Source organism: Lepidochelys kempii, chromosome 14 (assembly GCF_965140265.1).
Source record: "Lepidochelys kempii isolate rLepKem1 chromosome 14, rLepKem1.hap2, whole genome shotgun sequence".
Taxonomy (NCBI): Eukaryota; Metazoa; Chordata; order Testudines; family Cheloniidae; genus Lepidochelys; species Lepidochelys kempii.
The window spans coordinates 43,627,830-43,636,314 of NC_133269.1; positions in this window are offsets into that span (position 1 = coordinate 43,627,830).

Here is an 8,485-nt window from a genome sequence, read left to right on the forward strand (position 1 = left end):
ACCATCTCAGGGAACCCAGAACATCCTGAGTGACGGTGATGTACATATGAGGGCTGTCCTGACTGGGTGTGTAAACGCAAGACATCCAATCCTGGGTGGGCTGCATTTGTGAAATCACTTCTAGTTTTAACCTGTCCGTCGGAAGAAAAACCCTCCCTGTACTGAGTCCAGTATGGAACCTAGCAAGGGAATTCTCTGAGTTGGGCAGAGATTTGACTTCTTGACCCCGATCTGAGAAGTGGAATAACAGAACCTCATGTGTAAGCTGCTTTCAGCAGCTAATCATCCAAATATGAGAAACAGAAATACCCGGCTACCACGGAAAGGCACTCTGGTGCTGTTAGCCGGCTGACCAGGAACACCTTGTATTGGAAATAGCCCCCTGCCATCGTGACATACAGTGTTCCTATGACTATGCCGGACAGCAATATGAAAGTATGCATCCTTTAAATGGAGAGTGGTGAAGCAATCCACACCTGTACATGAGGAATATATACAGGCGAGGGGTCCCAAACTGGGATTTTTGAATGTACCTGTTCAAATTTGTTAAACCTAAAATTGGACATACGCCCCCCCCCCTTTTTTTTTCTGTATCAGAAAATATCTTGAATAAAACTCCTAACCCCAAAATGTTAGGCTCTCTCTTAGAGCGCTCCTACTTGGAGCAACTTGTTAACTTCCACAAATAAAATCACCTTGTGAGAAGGGTCCCTGAAAAGAGAAGGGTAGAGGGAATTGGAAGGGGACAGTTTTTCAAACTGAATAGCATAGCCCTTTTCTATCATTTCTACTATCCAAACATCCAAGGTAATCGACCTCCACTTGTGGATAAATTGGGCTAGCCCGTCTCCAAATAGCAAAGGACTGATCCTTGCTGATTGGTCCATGTCTCTTGATTCTCACATCAAATCTGAGGCCTGGGGTTAGCTGAAGAGGAAGAAGAGGGAGCTGGTTGTTTCATCTACACCTGACAGACCTCTTCTTATCCCGAGTCTGAAATGACAATGGAGGTTGCCAATGCCTCTGGCTACAGGAAGAATAAGACGAGGAGGACTGTGGGAAATACTCTGTCTGGTACCTAAAATATGGAGTGGGAGGTCGCTTCGTGGTGGAGGGCTACAGACCCAGAGAGCGAGTAGTAGATCTAGTTTCCTTCAGTTTTTACAAGAGCTTGTCTGTCTTGGTACTGAAAAGACCATTCCCTTCAAAGGGGAGGACTTCTACCTTAACGTCAGTGGCCACAGCCAAGGAAGATGACTGGAGTCAAATGGGCCTCCTCAAAGAGGCTGCTAATGGCAGAGCTCTGGCTGAAGAGTCTGGAGCATCGAATGATGCCAAGCAGGCGGGCTTTGCCCCATTCTGTCAGAAGAGCACTGGACAGTTTTCCTTTTTCCTCTGGCAGTTCTTGCACAAAACATGCCATTTCCCACCCCACCCCCACAGGTGGATATGGTAGAGTGCCATCACGGCCTGGAAGTTAGCCACTCTAATTCCCAGAGAAGAGGACAAGAACACCTTTCTCCCGAGTGCGTCCATCTTCCTGTCCTCTCTATCCACAGGGGTAGAGTGACCTCGCCCAGATCTGAGCTGTTACTGGCTGCAGCCACACCAGCGAATTTGGTACAGGATGGGTGTGGAAATGAGAGAAGCTTTCCTGTGGAACCGGATACTGTTTTTCCGCTTTCTTAGAAAGGGGCCGACAGGAAGCAGGCTTAGCAGGAACCAACTTCCTATTCATGGAGGTAGCTCCAAGAATGTCCAGTGCCAGATGGGAGGTTTCCTCCACAGCTACCGAAGGTGAGTTTGATGTGGCCACCATGTGATCCGCAAGGGCCCAGAACTCCAGAGCACCCTCAGACGGGGAGGATGCTGAAGTCACACCTCCATGCTCATAAGTCGACAAATCCAGGTCCTGTTCAAAAAGGAGAGCCATCTCTTCCTCTTCTTCGGAAAGTGTCTCAGGCACCTTGGTCTGACCCACCCACAGACCCAGGGGAACCAGACTCAAGGATTGTTCGGGCACCGGATCCTCAACAGAGCAAACTTCACCTCTCCATCAATGAGAAACAAAATCCCCACGCCTCAGAGTGCATGGAGCTGAGAAGCTGGGCAAGAGAGATGAATATTCAGTTCTCAGGTTTGACACAGGATCTGAAATAAATGCCCCTTTGTGGATAGGTTTGGCGCATTACACTTCAGTTATGAATTTTGGGAGTCTGGCACTTCTTTAATATTTGTCTAGCAGAATGTGGGGGGGGGGGGCTCTTTCCTTCTCTCTCTCCCCCACCCATGCCATAAACCAGAACACTGCCCCCTCCTGTGATCTCGGTACGCCATGGACGGTCTTCGCAACTAGATCTACCCACCTCCGACCCCACCTATCGCCCCTTCAGGCTTGGACAGCCAAACCTCATATGGTGACTGGGCTGTCTGAGGAGGCAGGACCTGTAACTTAGTCTGTAAACTCTTTGGGGCAGGACCGTCTCTCCGTGCTGTGTTTGTACAGCGCCTAGCACACTGGGGTCCTGGTCTGTGACTGGGGCCCCATTAATGCTACTGCATTACAAGTAATTAAATAATGTTATGCGTTTCTGGGTCCAATCACCAGCTCTGAGAGGGGAGCCTAGTGGGTAAGAATGGCGGGGGCAGTACACAACACACAATCACAGCCATAACCTACAGCTCTGGGAGGAAAGTCTAGTGGGTAAGAATGGCGGGGCGGGGAGCGAGACTAGAAATCAGGAATTCCGGATTTCGTTCCTGGTTCTAGAAGGGGAGTAGGATCTAGTGGGTTAGAGCCGGGGGGAGGCAAGGAGTCAGGACTCCTGGGTTCTATCCCCAGCTGTGGGAGAAGAAGCGGGGGCTCTAGTGGGCTAGAGTGGGGGTGAGGGCATGGAAGCCAGGACGCCCGAATTCTACCGCCAGCTCAGAGAGGAGAGCTGGAAGAAAGGGGGTGCTGAATACTGGTTTCTGGGGCACCAGGTCACTTATCCAGCAGGGATGCGGAAGGAAATGGCAGTTTGCAAGATGGGGCAATGCTGGGTCAATGTCACTGGCCTGACGGCTGCCTGAGGAAAGGGGCGGAAAGAGTCACAGACCCAGAGCAGGACCGGTGGTGTTTGCCAAGCTGCCTGGGAGAGGCCCTGCGAAGAGGGCCATATGGCCAGCCTGGGGAAATACGGAGTCACACCCAGGATGTAACTCCAATCGCTGGGGCTATGAGCAGCAGCTGTTCGTCCCTGGAACCATATGGGCGAGGAAGGACTGTCAGGGGTGGGGTGTGCGTGTGTAAAACTAGAAATGGGGAAGTCTCGTCTAGAGATCAGTACAGACAGCACAAAAGAAGGGTTTGGGGCTCAGGACTCCTGGGTTCCGTGAAGGAGAATCCTGTACCCTGTTGGAACTGCATTTTAGGGTGGCAGGAAGGAACCACCCCAGCTGGAATTCACCCAGGAGGTGGACGGTTCACACCCATGCGCTGGACAGGTGATCAAAGGTGTTTCCCTACCTGTAAGGTCACTGGATGCTGAGATTTCATGCAGAGATGCTAACCCACCAGTAGACTGTGCTCTCGCTCAACAGAGCCCTGTATAAATACCTCCACGACGTGGCACTGGGTTCAGTTACCAAAGGGACGAGGTTCGCTGTGAACAGAAAGGTGAGAGCGGGGGGAAGTTATCTGAAAGTCTTTAGGGTGGGGACTTGTCTTTTTGTTCTGTGTATGTACAGCGCCTCCCACGAGGGGTCCTGGTCTCGAACTGGGCACCACGTAATGCAAATGAATAAATAACAATATTTCAGTGCACTTTTGTGGTGGGGACATGGAGAGTTTAGGGGAAAGACTAATGCATGGAGGCACTAGAGCGCAGTACAGAGCGGGCTGGGGCAGAAAGAGACCAGAATCTATGGACCATGGGTCCAATCCAGGGCAGCAGAGATGGGGGCAGATACCAGGCTAGCTGGGCCCACTGCTCCAATCCAGGGCAGCAGGGGTTGGAGGATACAGGACTGGTGGGTTCATAGCAGGCTATCGGTGGTCTGATCTGGGGCAGGAACGCCGCAAGAACAGTTGTCCAGACAGACCAGTGGCTTGATTCGGGATGATGAATTCAATTGTCAGATTCGCATCTCAGTTATAATACTGTAAACCCAGAGCAGGTCCACCGAAGTCAGTGGGGTCACTCTGGTCTCTAAGATGGCCCTGACTTCATTGGTGACAGTGGGGTCACTCCAGATTTAGACCGGAGCACTGAGATCAGAATCCCACCTTGACTCCGTTGACCCCACTGGGGTCCCTCTGGGTTTACATCAGAGTCACTGAGACCCCATTGACTTTGGGGGAGCTACACGGATTCCCAATAGCTGGAGAGCTAGTTTTCGGAAGTGCTGAACACCCACAGCGGCTCTGCACCTCCTGGTTTTCCAACACTTGATTTGTGGCGTTAAAACACCCAGATGCAGGAAGTGCACAATGATCATAAGGAACTAATTCCCGTTGCAATACTTTTCTGTGTGGGAATTCAGACTTAGCTATGGAGAGGCGGCCAGTGCTGCATGATGCATGGGTCGGGTGGTCTGCGAACCAAGGGGGGAGAAAAGAAATTCTGTGGCTCTGTCTCTTGTCCATGGTACTGAAAGTTCTTTCCTTGGTGCAGATCGCATGTCCCCTGTCTCTGGCTCGCTCAGCATGGCTTTTTTGACCTATGACCAACAACGTATGATCGCCAGGGGAATGAAGTCTCTGGTGTCTCTGGCCGACAAGCTGAGCTCTTCCAGTGAAAAGGCACGTGATCAGGAGATACAGAAAGATGCCCACCGCGCCTGGGAGGAAATGAAAGCTGTGGAGAGCCAGCTGGAAATCCAGAAGCAAACCACTGATTCCCAGTACGTGGGCCTGATGGACAAGAAATCAGATCTGAACAATGAAATGAATAAAAGAAAATTAAGCCAGGATCTATTACAAATCCAGCGGAAATATCATGAGAAAACCAATGAGCATGCCCAAGAAATGGTGACAAGAGCACAGAAGCACCTGAGCAAGCTCTCTGAGTTGCAGGAGAAGGTGAGGCAAGAGGAGAAGTGGCATAAAATTGCCAGGAATATCGCCCTGCTGTTCATGCCTCTCTCCACTCTCATGGGTAGGTATCAGCCCAGGCTGCTCCATCACAGACGGTTCAGCCGGTCACCGGCGCTCTCTCGTGTGCCTGCTGGAAGGCCAGTTGCGTCATCAGCTCTGAGGCCATTGTAACCCCCTGGGAAGATGGAACTAGCTGGCGTGGTGGGGCAGGGAATAGGACACGCGGCCTTTCCTCTCTCAGGTTACCTGCTTTTGGTGCATCTTTGCAGTTGCTCCATCTACTCTTTCATTTGCAACCTGAGCGGAGGCCAGGGCTGAACTGGCCCGGAGAGCACGCCGTCCTGAGGCTACTAGAGTGGGCCCCTCCAGGTCAGGGAAGGCCCATTGATGGGGGCTTTGGGGCGGAGGGAGGAAGCAGGGGGCTGTTCTGATGTGCGGCGGAAAGTGGGGAACTCACAGAGAATCAGCCCACGGAGGGGATCGAAGCCGTGAGCCTCTGCTGTCTGAACTAAAAGACACAGCTCCATTAGTCGCAGCTAGAGCGGGTCTGATTTTTTTTTCCTTGTGAAAATGTCAAACAGCAAAAAAAAAAATACATTTGTCAAAATATGCCACAGAAATTCAAAAACCGACAGCTGAAGTATTGTGATTGTGAAATGCTGAACCAGTGCCCCATGGGAGCTGTGGTTCAGGGGCCTAATGCTCCCCTTCACCTCTATAGATTGCTCCCTCGTCAGAGCACATCTCCCAGGATGCATATCAGTGTTTCCCTTTGGTGAGGGGTGGGGGTGCCTCGTGGCGTCCTCTCCCAGAGTGCATCATGGGAGACTGAGTCTGGCCATGGTGCCAACCCCATCAAAGTGAATGGGAACACAAGGCACAAACTGCAACTCCCATGAGGGACCAGTATTGCTCAACCTAGCCACAAATGATCTAGAAAAAGGGGCGAAGAGCGAGGTGGCAAAATTGGCAGATGATACAAAACTACTTAAGATAGTTAAGTCCAAAACAGACTCCAAAGAGCTACAAAGGGATCTCACCAAACTGGGTGACTGGGCAACCAAATGGCAGATGAAATTCAATGTTGATAAATGCAAAGTCATGCACATTGGAAAATGTAATCCCAGCTAGACACATAAAATGATGGGGTCTAAATTAGCTGTTACCGCTCAAGAGAGAAACCTTGGCGTCATTGTGGAGAGTTCTCTGAAAACATCCACTCAATGGGCAGCGAGAGTCAAAGAAGCGAACAGAATGCTGGGAATCATTAGGAAAGGGATAGAGAATAAGACAGAAAACATCATATTGTCTCTATATAAATCCATGGTTCACCCACATCTTGAATACGGCGGGCAGATGTGGTCGCCCCATCTCAAAAAAGATCTAGTGGACTTGGAAAAGGTTCAGAAAAGGGGAACAATAATGATTAGGGGTATGGAACGGCTGCTGTATGAGGAGAGATTAATAAAACTGGGACTTTTCAGCTTGGAAAACAGACAATTAAGGGTGGATAGGATAGAGGTCTATAAAATCATGACTGGTGTGGAGAAAGTGAATAAGGAAGTGTTGTTTACTCCTTCTCATCACACAAGAACCAGGGGTCACCCAATGAAATTAATAGGCAGCAGGTTTAAAACAAACAAAAGGATGAATTTCTTCACACAACACACAGTCAACCTGTGGAACTCCTTGCCAGAGGATGTTGTGAAGGCCAAGACTATAACAGGGTTCAAAAAAGAACTAGATAATTTCATGGAGGATTGGTCCATCAATGGCTATTAGCCAGGATGGGCAGGGCAGGGATGGTGTCCCTAGCCTCTGTTTGCCAGAAGCTGGGAATGGATGACAGGGGGTGGATCACTTGACGATTCCCTGTTCTGCTCATTCCCTCTGGCTCTTTGGTTTCAGCCGGCATCATGTCCGCCATTTTCCAGACCTCTCTATACAGTGCTCAGAGAGCGGACCAGGAGCTGCAAAAAGCCATCGACCGCTATGAAACCAAAGTCTCCGAATACGAACAAAAGATTTGCAAATGCGACAGCGAGAAGGAAGAAACTGAGCTGAAGATCAAGGACGATGAGATAAAAATTGAAGAGATCAAGGGGAAACTTTCAGAACTGGAGAATGTAATGGCAAAGCAGGAGCAGTTTCTCCGCAGCCTGGGTCTTCTGGTTGGTGATTTAGAGGTGCTTGAGACAAAGTTGGAGCCTGATGCTGACTATGAAAGTGCCTGGGAAGTTCTGAAAAAGAAAGTGGTGATAAGCCTGGAAGGGGACCAGGGCTTGTTGAACTTCCTGGATGGACAGGAAATAAGGGGCTTTGTCAGGAGTCTAAAAGACATCATTCAGTCAAGGGCTGACATCTAGATCAAGGATTTCAGAGCTGAGCTGGACCCAGTGCAGAGGAGAATGTGACTTGCTAGTTTACAATGTGGTGACAGATAACAGACTCCAGCCCTGGCTGCATTAACTTCAGTGGGGTCACTCTGTATTTATACTGGGGTAACAGATCAGAATTAAGCCATGGGGTTGCACCAGATTTATACTGGAGTAAACTGAACATCAGAGGTGTGGGGAAGGGAGTGGAAGGGTGTCAAATGGGGGGAATGTGACCCAATAAAACCACTTTATACATCAGGTTTCAGAGTAGCAGCCGGGTTACTCTGTATTCGCAAAAAGAACAGGAGGACTTGTGGCCCCTTAGAGACTAACCAATTTATTTGAGCACCAGCTTTCGTGAGCTACAGCTCACTTCATCGGATGCTGTAGCTCACGAAAGCTTAGGCTCAAATAAATGGGTTTGTCTCTAAGGGGCCACAAGTCCTCCTGTTCTTTTTACTTTACACATCCTGACTTCTGCAGCTGGCTAAGGAAATGCTTCATACACTTACAAAATATTAGGTGAAGCTGAGATCCAGGGAAGTCAGTGGGATTTTTGCCACTGTTTTCAACGGGGGCAAGATTTCAGGCATCACGCATCAGGCTGCGGTTCGGTCGCAGAAGTTCTGGATTCTGTGACTTTCCGCGAGCTCTGTGATTCCCTCAGCTGCAGTGGCAGACGCAGCTGACCACGGGGCCAGCCGTCCCAGCCCTCCCTCGGGCAGCCCTGGGCAACTGACCCCAGGGACCGCCCAAGGAAGTGGCCGGTGTGGTGGCCTCGAGAGCAACTGAGCAGCGGCTCCAGGGCCAAGCAGTGGTCCCAGGGGCAGCCCCATGGCCAGCCACACTGGCCACTGCTGGAATAGCCCCAGGCCCGGACACTCAGGCAGTCCCTGGGGCCAGCCACACCGGCCGCTGCTTGGTTGGTCCCAGGCAGCTGGCCCCCCGAGCACCAGTGGTCCCAGGGACAGCCGGAGCAGCAGCCCTGGGGAGAACCCAAGCAGCAGCGGCCCTGGGGGCAGCCCCAGGG